At 33.5% G+C, this 12180-nt stretch overlaps 1 pseudogene; it reads right to left on the reverse strand.

Annotated features, from left to right (window-relative positions):
- Positions 1 to 1218: 1218 nt before the first annotated feature.
- On the reverse strand, positions 1219 to 11454 carry LOC116134603 (annotated as a pseudogene).
- Between the last annotated feature and the right edge of the window lie 726 nt (positions 11455 to 12180).

The raw sequence follows: 12180 nt of genomic DNA on the forward strand, positions 1-12180 counted from the left end.
ATTGCAAATCAAAATTGGGGCAGTTCTGAACTTTTGGTCATAACTAAAGAGACTTATTGATGAGCTTCAAATATATGTTTCATTTCTAACCCCATTTAGGTTTGTTTAGCATTATTTTAGTTTTTCTTATTTTTATTTATTTTGTATTTATTTTAGGTTTCGAAACAAATAAGGATAAAAGGGAAAATTTTAAAGCAAAAGGAGGAGAGTAACGTAAATTCTTAAAAATCTTGGAGGCCAAGCAAGTTTTCCTTTCCCGAATTATCAGAACATATTTTGGCATTTTGGGGATAACTTGGGCTACAAATATTACAATCATGTGATTCTTGCGGCGTTAAAAAGCTAATTCGAAGGGCTAAAATCTTTATGTTTATCACTTCGCCCAAATCAACTGGAATAGAGGAGAAACTCACGACACAAGTTGATGGTTTGGTAGAATCAAGATCCAGAAAAACGAGAGCTTGGTGAAGGAATTCGTGGAACAGCCATCTTCATGGTCTTTTCTTTTCTTCTTACCTTTTATTTATTCAATGTTTTGTCAATTTGAAATTATGCTTTTGCTTTGTTCAAGTATGAATTGATTTCCTTTTGCTAGGGCTTTGATGTAGCCTCTCCATGACGATTTGAATCCTTAATTTATGATATTGGAGTTTTTATCAATCCTTATTGAGTATGCACCACTGTACTTAATGTTTTTAAATGATTGGTCACCATTTAAATGATTTGTTGTGCCTGTTGAGATCGAGAGATAATGCATGTAAATTGCTTCTTATGATATGTGCCATGAGTTGAATGAAAGATAGAGATGTGTCAACGTGATTTGTACGGTTTTTATTGAAATACTATAGAACTTAATGTGCTCATATGTTTTTAAATTCACATAGAGATATCATGGGTTATTATATGTGAGTAATTTCGATTCTACGAGAGAGGGTTTCGAATAGGTTAAAGTATTTTGCCATCAACATTGGATGATAAAACTTTAGTAACATGTTTTTGGGATTTAGATTGAATTGGTTAGGTGAAATCGAATGCCTTAGCATTTCTACCCATTGGTGATTCAATCTTGTTTATTGCATTCTTTAGTTGATTTTACCTTTTAATTCATAGAATTAGCCAAATTTCGATTTTTGTTGTTTTCAAATAATTTAAAACTAGAACAATTTCAGTATTAAATAGGTAAGCAATCTTTGTGAGAACGATAGTATACTCATTTAATTATATTACTTGAGCGATTAGTTCACTTGCTATATTTTTCGCAACACTTATGTCACGCTTCAGTGATGGGATTGGAGGATTTGATAGTGAGCCATCAAGAATCTTTTTAGCTACCCAATTATTAGCCACATGAGAATAATGAATACCATCCCAACTAATGTAGTTTAGAGGGTTGCTACATGCAGCCCTAGAAAGTTCAATTCCGTTAACAAAATCCTCCTTTTCACATGGAAAATAGTAGCCCCCCAAGTGCCCTTAGCATTATCCAAATGGATAAGAAAAACCTGTAGCTGTAAATCCCCAACACTCGTCTATGAGATATTCACTAAAAAAGCACTTACATAAATTCAAGTAAAGGGTGAAATATGACTAAGCTTACCTTGCTACTTTGCTTCAAAAATTAAAGTATATTTAGCAGAGTAGTTGTTAACATAAGTGAAAACTGCAGCTGAGAATTATAGCCTTAGTTGGAAAACTTTATCTTTAAGCTGCCTGTTAAATTCTTGAGCAATCTCATTGTGAGATTTTATGTGTTTGGATAGTGCCTTGAATCCCATATTGCTTAGGAAAGGGAATTGCAAGGAGGCTCTCCCCTTTATATAGACTAGTAGTTTAGGTTTTTAAAGTATCTCAAAAAGTGTAAGAAAGACACCAAAAGAATAGTTGTATTGGGTTGTTAGTAAGGGTGTAATTGGGCTTCTTGGAATAGTATAAGGAGTTTACAATTTTTCTCTTCTAAAAATTGCATAGTTGTAAGCTTTTGATTAGTGGATTTTTTGAGTTGTGGGAATCTTTTTTTTCCAACAAGTGGTATCAGAACCAAGTTCATTATCTAGGAGAAGGCAAGCTCAAAAGGAGGCTGAATTTAAGAGTAGATTGGCGATTGTCAAGCATTTCAAATTTTGTGGAGATATATCTAAGTTTGAGGTTCCTTTATTTGATGGTAAAATTAATTTTATGTTATGGCAAAGTACGATACAAGACCTTTTGATACAACAAGGTCTTGATTAGGCATTAGAAGAGAGCAAGCTAGAGAAAATGTCTGATAGAGAATGGAATAGAATTAAGAAGAAAGCTGTCAGTACAATCAGATTGGCCCTAGCTCCAGAGATTAAGTGCAGCGTGTTGATTGAGTCTACACTAAAGGGTTTGTGGGAAAATTTGGAGGGCATTTATGTGTCGAAATCATTGACTAACATACTGTGTTTGAAGATGTATTTGTATTCTTTGAAGATGGATGATGGTACGAGTCTCCATGATCATTTAAATGACTTAAATGGGCTAGTATCTCAATTATTGGCCATTTTTTATGAGTTAAAGGATGAAGAAAAAACATTGATATTGTTGTCATCTTTGCCTAAATGTTATAGACATTTAGTTCAAACTTTGTTAGTATGCATATCTACTTTAAAATTAGATGATGTGACTGTCTTGTTGCGTGAAAATGAAAGGTTTATGGGATCAAATAACTCGTCACTTAGAGGAGATCTGCTAGTTGTAAAAAGTTTTAATTGAAGGAGGACTCAAGAAAGAGATAATGAATTAAGATGGAGATCTTGATCAAAAGGCAAAGATTACAGTAATAAAGAGTGCTATTATTGTGGAGAGAAGGGACATATCCAACCACGTTGCAAGAAATTAAAGGGGGATATGTTTGCTTTCAAGAAGGTTCAACAGGTGAAGGATTCGAATGATGGATGAAAGAATGACGCTTGTGTTGCTGATAATAAAGGTGAATTTTTAGTAACATGTCAAGATGTAACTCAAACTTCAAAGGGTGAAAAGGTTGGGTTTTAGATTCTGTTGCAGCTATGCATGTTTGTAATGATAAAGATTGTTTTTTTTTTAGTTGAAAGAAGATGGAAATTATGGAAATATTGTTGTCGGTAATAACGAGAAAGTGAAGATTGAAGGAGTTGGTAACGTTCTTCTCAAGCTTTAGAATGGTGTTGTTAAAAATCTTCGTCATGTGAGGTATATGTCGAGTTGTAGTCACAATTTTACTTCTTTGAGTGAGTTAGCTTCTCATGGATATACCTACATTGATCAAAGTGATGGATGTAAAGTGTATAAAAATTATGTTCTGATTTTGCAAGGCAATAAGAATGAAAAGCAACTATATTTGCTTGATAAAGATGTGTTTCTAAAGAAATTAAGTAATAAAGTTGTTCTAGTTCCTGTTGAAAAAGAAAAAAAGACTGTCAACCAAGTAAGTTTTTCAAATGCTACTATGATGCTTGGGGATTCAAGTCAAGTGAGGAATTGTTGTGATAGTGCCTTGAATCCCATGTTGCTTGGGAAAGGGGGTTGCAAGGGGATTCTCCCCTTTAAATAGACTAGTAATTTGAGTTCTTAAAGTATCTCAAAAAAGTGTAAGAAAGACACCAAAAGAATAGTCATAGTGGATGTTTATTAAGGGTGTAATTGAACTTTTTGGGATAGTGTAAGGAGTTTGCAATTTTTCTCTTCTAAATATTGCATAGTTGTAAGCTTTTGCTTAATGGATTGTTTGAGTTGTGGGAATCTTTTTTCTCAACATTATGCAGCCATTTTTGTCCGAATAATACTACACATACATCATTTTTATACAACATTTCTCATACAACATTACGTGGCAAGATATGATTGGGTGAAAGTTTAATTTTAACTTTAAATTAACCAATCATATCTTGCCACATAATGTTGTATGAAAAATGTTGTATGAAAATGATGTATGTGTAGTATTACTCTTTTTGTCCACATTTTCACACTTTGGATGGTGATATATGATAAAATAGGGCAGACAACCAATGAGACTTGTATTATATATCCAAAATGCTTTGGCACCAATTTCATGTAGTAGTTGAAACATAAAAAAAACAAGTTGAAATTAAAGGGAGGAAGGATTTCAACCATGCCTGATTTGATTTTCTAAATACATGAAGGCGGATATATGACTATTTTTTGAGGGAATTATTGAATCCCTTGACCTTATAAGGTTTTCCATGACATTGTAAGCAGAGATATAATTCAAATATACGGGGCAACCAGGCAACAATTTGTAGAATATTGTAATCCTATCCCAAAGCTCTCAAGATGTAGAGAAAATAACTCTCCACTCTACCTAGACCTGGCAGAACGGGTTCGGACCTGCGGGTCGACCTGTACCCGAGTAAAAAATATAGGGTATGAGTCTATTACATTGAACCCGAACCTGGCCCAGCTCGTTTTGCTAGAGGGTGAGGCGGGTACACCCATGGGTATCCTTTTTTTTTTTTTTTTTTTTTTTAAAAAAAAAAAGACCCTTAATTATCTAAATTGAAATCCCTAACCCAGTAACCTTAAGTCCCTACAAAATCTCGACATTTACTCTCTCACAATCACTCACTCTCGTCTCTCACTGTCTCACACTGTAATCGACCGTCACCGATCGTCACACTGTCACACCATCGACATCTCCTCCCCCAGACTCTCACACTCCTCAACCACCGCTTCTCTACTTTCTCTTCTCTGCTAAATCGATTCTCTTCTTCTTCTTCTTCTTCAACTACTACTAATTCTTCAGCAACTGATCCATAAAGTTTAACTAGTTAAACCTTTTCCACTTTACTATCTTAGCTTCTCGCTTCCAAGATTTATTGCTCTGTCACTGCTTTGCTTTCACTTTATTTCTTGGTGCTTCTCTTGTTGCTTATTTCTTGTTTTTCACTTCATGCTTTGTGTTTTTGTTTGTCGCTTGGGAAAACATAAGGGAAATACAAAGTGTGCATGTTATGGGTTTATGTTGGGGTTACTGTTTTTCACTTCATGCTTTGTGTTTTTGTTTGTCGCTGGAGAAAACATAAGAGAAATAAAATGTTTGGATGTTATGGGCTTATGTTGGGGTTACTGGTTTGGAGATTCCTGGTTTTTCTAAAAGATAAATAATTGTGAAATTGTTGAAGATTTGGTACAAATGTTTTGAAGGAGCATTCGATAATGTTTTGTGTGTTCTTGTTTTCAAAGAATGAACTCAAATTGAAAATAGAGAAGCAAAATGAAAACAGAATTTTAAGGGGGTTTTCTTATGAACTCAAACCCACTTTTCCACTTTTTTTGTTTTATGTCTTGTAGAAACTGAAGACTATATTTATCATTTATGTTCGCTATTTCCGTAACACAAAATTCACATAATAACTGTTATTTAGGTTAAATTTGTCAAAAATTTTTTTTGTAGAAATAAAGCAGTATATTGTCAAATTTGTATAGACATACTTGATTTGTGTATTGGGATAGGTTGGTATGATAGTTGTGCACTTTTGGGGCTATACAAAGCACTCATGTTTAGTAAGTCCAAGCATCATTTTGATTTATATTTCAAGCTTGTATGATACTAATGTTGTTTCAATTTTCTCTTTCAATTCCCATTCTGTTTCTTCTATGGATGATGAAAAATTATCTAGCTTGCATCAAATAGAACACAATCATCTCTAATTATATGTGGTCGGCCTTTATGCTTTTGCTTGCTTTATTGTAGATTTTATTACATATTATATGAGCCTGTTAATGTCTTTTTAGTGGATTTTTTCAGAGTTATTTTAGTGACTGTGCTGTTTTTATCTTGATAAGGAGAAGCTAATAGGTGATCAGGCTGTTTTTAGTTTGTCTAGTTTCTTGCTGGAGAATTTTCAATTTTTGATTTGTCATAACTAATTATTGATTTTTTTGTTCAGGTAGTTTCAAGCATTGACATGGCGGATTCTGAGTCTATAGATATGGATATGGTTAATGTGAGAGAAAGTGATGATGCTTCTAGGATAATGCCGTTTCCTTCTAATACTAGTATTACTACTAGTTCTAAAAGTAAACGTAAACATCAGAAGTTTGGAATTACTTTGATACATATTTTGATGAGAATAGGAATGAGAGGGCTAGGTGTAAGGGATGCAATAAAACTTATGCTTATGGTAGTTCCACTCATGAGACTAAAAAATTGAAGCGTCATATAGGAGATTGTCCAAAATGTGGCAATACTGATATAACGTAATTATTGATTGATCATGATCATAAATTGCAAAGTAGAAAGATTAGTCATGAGACTTTTCGTGAGAAGATGACATTATCAATTATTCAGCATAATTATCCATATTCATATATCGAGAATCAAGGAATTAAGAATGTCTTTTTGTATTTGTGTAAGCATGTTAAGCATTATACTAGGAATACCGCTAAGGCGGATTGCTTAAAAGTATATGGAACGATGAAAAAAAACAACTAAGCTTGAATTAAGGATATATGCTTACTAGTAGAATATGCTTAACTTATGATGTTTGGACTTCTGTTACAATTGAGGGATATGTTTCTTTAACGATTCATTACGTAGATGAGAATTGGGTGTTACAAAGTAAAATACTCAACTTTTTCCATATTCCTTCTTTACACTTAGGGATTGTTTTGGCAAATAAAGTTTTGACTTTCTTACAAGAATGGGGAATTGAAAAGAAAGTTTTCTCAATTACTTTGGACGTGCAAGTAGTAATATGATAGGATGGGGGATATCTTAAGGAATCAATTTTGTGTGTAGAATGCTTTGTTATGTATGGGTGATTTTTTGTATGTGCGATGTTCTGTACATATTTTGAATCTTATTGTTCAGGAAGAGTTAAAAACTACTAGTGTGACTTTAAATAAGATTCAAGATAGTGTGAAATATATAAAGGAATTGAGGCTAGAAGAATCAATTTTGGAGAACTTGCTGTACAAATGAGTGTGAAAAGCTCAATGGGTTTGGGATTGGACGTTTCCACTAGATGGAATTCAACTTTTTTAATGCTTGAAACTACGTCAATACGTCGTCCTGTGTTTGTAGCTTTATCAACAATATATCTCAATTATAAATTTTGTCCATCAAATGAAGAATGGGATAGTGGGGAGAGGATATGCAAGTTCTTCAAACCATTTTATGAGATTACAACTTTATTCTTGGGTTCCAAATATCCTACAGCAAACTTGTATTTTAAATGTGTGTGGGAAATTCAATTGCGTTTAATTGAAGAGAGGATGAGTGAGGATGAAGTTATTAGGAGCATGGCGGAACAAATGATCCTGAAATTTACAAAATATTAGGAATCTTATAGTCTTGTGTTGACTACTGCAATTATTGTTAACCCATATCTCAAGTTTCAGTTTGTGGAGTATGCTTACAAAAAAGTTTATGATTTAACTAATACTCAACAAAAGATGGAGGTTGTTAAGAATAACTTCTATAAGCTTTTTCCAGCTTACGAGGTCCAATGTTCCAAACAAATTCCTGCCTCACATTCAGTTGTTTCTACTGCGAGTGGTCCTACTCTTGGTAGGTGTGTATATTATACTTGTATAAGTCACTATACTTTTTATATTCTTGTGATTAATAAAATATTGTTTATTGTTTAATTTTAACTTTTGATACTTAACTATTTAAATGGTGCAGGATTTTGACAACTGTGAGAGTGAATTTATTACCACTAAGAAATCTGAATTGGATCATTATTTGGAAGAAACAAGGTTTGATCATGTTAAAAATCAAAATTTGTGTAGGAATCATGTCATGGCAAGCGCGGAATTAGAATAAAAATTCTTGCCATGGCATAATTCCATTATCCAAGAACATGATTTCGACTGAATAATCAACATAAAATAACCATACAAGGTTATGTGATTTACCTTCGTTGGCAACTCCTTCTTTGGATTTCTCCAACTAGTTGCTATCAATGCAACGTAGGATTGAGTCCATCGGTATCCACATGAAGGCAGGCTCGAGATCACCCTAGCATTGATTGCTAGACCAATCAAAGGGCTAAAGTGATTGTGGCAGAAAATTGAGAGAAAACTCTCAAGGGTGGCTAGGGTTTTTAGCGTGAATGAGAGAGAGAGAGAGAATAGTTTGATTTTATGCAACTATATTTCCCAAAAGAATTCTTTTGTGTTTAAACTAAAAACCCTCCTCCTTTTATCGTATAAATCCAAATAGGAATTCAATAAGGATTACAATCCTTGAATCCCTATTTTGAAAGGATTCCTCTAATCCTAAAAGGAAAGGATAATATTTCTTAGACAGATTATCCTATTTAAATATCAAATACTTAATTAAATAAATAAAGCTATTTATTTGATTCCATAAATATATATAAACTAATTAATTAAATATATTTATTTAATCTATATATATATATATATTTGGGTTTTAATATATATATTAAATATATATATATATATATCTCCATATTAATTAAAATTAATATGAATCCAATTTTGCTAAAAACTCTTCCAATAAATTGGATAATGACATGTTCTATATTTGGATTTTGAATCTGAAGACTATAAAATTGGATTCGAGCACCAACTTGATTCCATCGTAGCCACGGATTTGAGGTTGTAGTCTTTAACCAAATATCTCACCGAGATAAGATCTCCTGTAACCAAGAGTGATGAATCTTTTGTTGATCCACTATAGCCATAATGTACTTCTTGATGCAATCAATCACTACTGTTTTGGTAATCCTTAAGAGAGACGACGTCAGACTAGTGTCAAATCACATCGATATTTACACATGGCGCTTTGGGGATCTCAAGTTGAAGGACCACATGCACCACCATCCGTAAAAAGGATATATTCCACAGACACTAGGTTTACCATCTCGTGTGGAATCCTTTGATGGGTTAGTTCAATGTACTTGCACGAGCAAGCACCAATGCGTTGCACTAGGTTGATGCCCACAGCCTTGACATGTGAGATCTGTCACTACCTTTCGATAAAGTCGTTCAACGCGATGATAATCTCTCCGTATAATCTGTGTCTTTAGTCAGATTTAGACTATGACTACATAAAGTTTAAGAAGGGCCACCATCTGTGCTCATAAGGTTCTCACAATTAAGATTTATAACACTTAATTCTCTCGTCATTGGTTCCAACTTTTCTAAGGACATATACTATTTTCTTTATGCACAGTAAATAGATATTACAGTCTATGTGCTCATAAATAAGCGATGCCTTTTTTATTCATTTATTTGAAATGAGTTTACAAGAGCTAAAACGTTGGCTCTAATGCACCTACTCTAACAATTTGGATATTCTTGAGTATTGGAAGAGGAATTGTGATCGTTATCCGGTACTTTCTATGATGGCTCGTGATATCATGAGTATACCAATAACATATGTTGCTTCGGAGTTTGCTTTTAGTATTGGTAGTAAAGTGCTCAACAAATATCGAAGCTCACTTTGACCCAAAAATGCAGAATCTTTGATATGTACTCGGACTTGACTACATGGATATGAGTTTAAAGGTAACATGTTAACATAATATTTCATATGTTCTATTATTTACATTTATTAATATTTGTAGTTGATAATTGTAGATGATGATATGGATGATGATCTTAATATGCCATTAACTAATCTAGGGATTACGGAATCAAGAGACTCTACTATCACCCCCACCGTGGAATGAACATGAGCTGGCCAAAAATATTTTTAGTTGAACAATGTCAAGTCAAGTTAAATTTATCTTGTGTTTTTGTATTTGTAATTTTGTATTTGTGTTATTGATTTATTGTGTTTGGTATCTGTTTTTGTGTATTAGTGATTATGTATTTGTTCATTGTAAAAGGTATTTGTTTATGTGTATTAGTAATTATGTATTTGTTTACTATGGTTGGTATTTGTTTAAGCGTATTAGTGATTATGTATCTGTTTATTGTGGTTGGTATTTGTATATGTGTATTAGTGATTATGTATTTGGTATTTGTTTATGTGAATTGAATTGCATTTAGAGTAGTTGACTCCAGGGGTGTAATAGTAAAAAATGAAAACTATAGGAATTTTGGGGGTGTAACTGTCATAATTGAAAACTACTGGGGGTGAAAGGAATTTAAAATTGTCTGTGAATAGTCCGAGTACTTGCGGGTCCACCAGTACCCGCATAGGGTAGGGTGCAGGTCCAATATTCTGGACCTATTTAGATCGACCTGTTTTGGGCCCGTACTAGTGGGGCTCGTACTAGTGGGACTCATACCCATGGTACCCGCACCTGTTTGGACCCGGCTTGCCCGCCTGTTTTTGCCAGGTCTAACTCTACCTATGCAAAGTTGCATCCCTATCCAAAGTTGCATCAAGAGATTTAAGAGGAAATAGCAATATGGATCTGCATTTTGCCCTGAAGCTTTAGCTCAAATGATTACCCTAAACTGCTATTTAGTTTTTGCTGGCTCCTCACACTTGTGGGTTACAGCACCTGAATGAAAAACCATCTTTTAGAGAAAACCGTTAAACAACCTACTAGTAAAGGATTCTAAAACGTGTGAAAAAGTTCAAGCTAATTGTTCAACTGCAGCCTTAATATTACTAATATGCTGGCACAGGGTGCAAACTTGCTTTGCAAAAGTTTCAACAGATGTAAATGTTTTGTGTATGTTGCAGAATATTTATCTGTTTAGTTATTACCATACCAAAAGCACAACTCTACGGCCTGTCTTAACGATTGATGATTCTAGGAGTAGACTCATTCAATTGTTCCTCTGTCATAGACTTGAATCTAGAATGAAGATCATTATGTCCAATATCAAATGTGTAAAGCACCTCGGAGAAGTCATCAGGTCTTAGGAGACTGCTTTTGACGGATACATGGCACCTGAATGAATCGAAGTTAAAATGATTTTCCAATAAAGCATAATTTTTGTTTCTCAAGATTATTTTCACCCTTGAATTCAAATGGAGCTTTTACTTCTAACCTTTGTTGTACATCAATTGTGTGTGCTTTGAATGGTTCAAATTATGAAAGTTGTATGTCAAAAGAGATGGGGCTGAAACCTCCCTAAATTTTTTTTGTATCCAATGGTTGAATTATAGAATCTCCAGTAGCAAAATTTTGCCCCATGTCAAAAATTTGTACCAATTGAGTCCACATATGCACTCAAGAAGGGCGATCCCAATTTCTCAGCTACAAAGATAAATAACTACTAACTAGTGTGAAACACTATATAATTGAAATGAGAAGCAAAGCAAGAATTAACACTCCTATCTACACTAACGCAGAAAATCAAGAATGAGGCGTCCGCACAGTACCTCCCAGATGACTTGTGGAAGTAAGTATCGTCATTAGCTGAAGGAAGTCTGTGAAATGCTACTGATTTTCCTCCAGTGTCAGAATTAGAATCACCGAAGTTGGAAATATATAGAATATCACATCCATTTGTATTGAGAAGGTTAAAAGACCTAGCTTGTTGTCCATAATTGGTCATAATTATGCAGAAAGAAGCGACAAATATAACAAGAATTATCAAAGTTTTTACATTCTTGTTTAACTGTCCTAGGATCCATCCTTCTCGTACGAATACTATTGGGTCTTGCCTAGTCCATGAACAAGATAATATTGACTTAATTACTCTCTCAGACCTTTTCTCAAACTGGTGAGGATGAAGTTTTAATACATTTAAATTCAATGACATATTCCAAGCTAGTAATTCACGTGGGGTTTTATCATAGTACCCAGAATATGCTTTCACATATTCTTATAGATGCAACCAATCATGATAACTTCAACCACTCTCCATTACCATTCGCAGTAATTCGCTTGTCAAATGACAAGTCATTTTTGGTTAATACTTCTTAAGGAAAGCCTTGGCCTGGGCGGGTATAACATTATGGAAAACAACTCTATGGGGGCTGTCTTTGGAGATTGTAACTACTAAAAAGTATGAGGAACTTAATTAGATGATACTATTTAGATATAAAATATGAATTAAATCTATATATATAAATTATTTTAGTACACTATCACTACAATAAGATATGGAGTTTCCAAACTAATCGACAATATCGTTGAATGAACTCTCAAGTCTCAAGAATTGCCAACCAATGACACCATTGTTTTGTTTTTTTAAATAAAAATTAAAATAATTTTTACTTATATAAATATTAAAAAAAAAAATTGAAAATAATTATTCACAAAATTAAATATTTTTTTT

Source organism: Pistacia vera, unplaced genomic scaffold (genome assembly GCF_008641045.1).
Source record: "Pistacia vera cultivar Batoury unplaced genomic scaffold, PisVer_v2 Contig29, whole genome shotgun sequence".
NCBI classification, from domain to species: domain Eukaryota; kingdom Viridiplantae; phylum Streptophyta; class Magnoliopsida; order Sapindales; family Anacardiaceae; genus Pistacia; species Pistacia vera.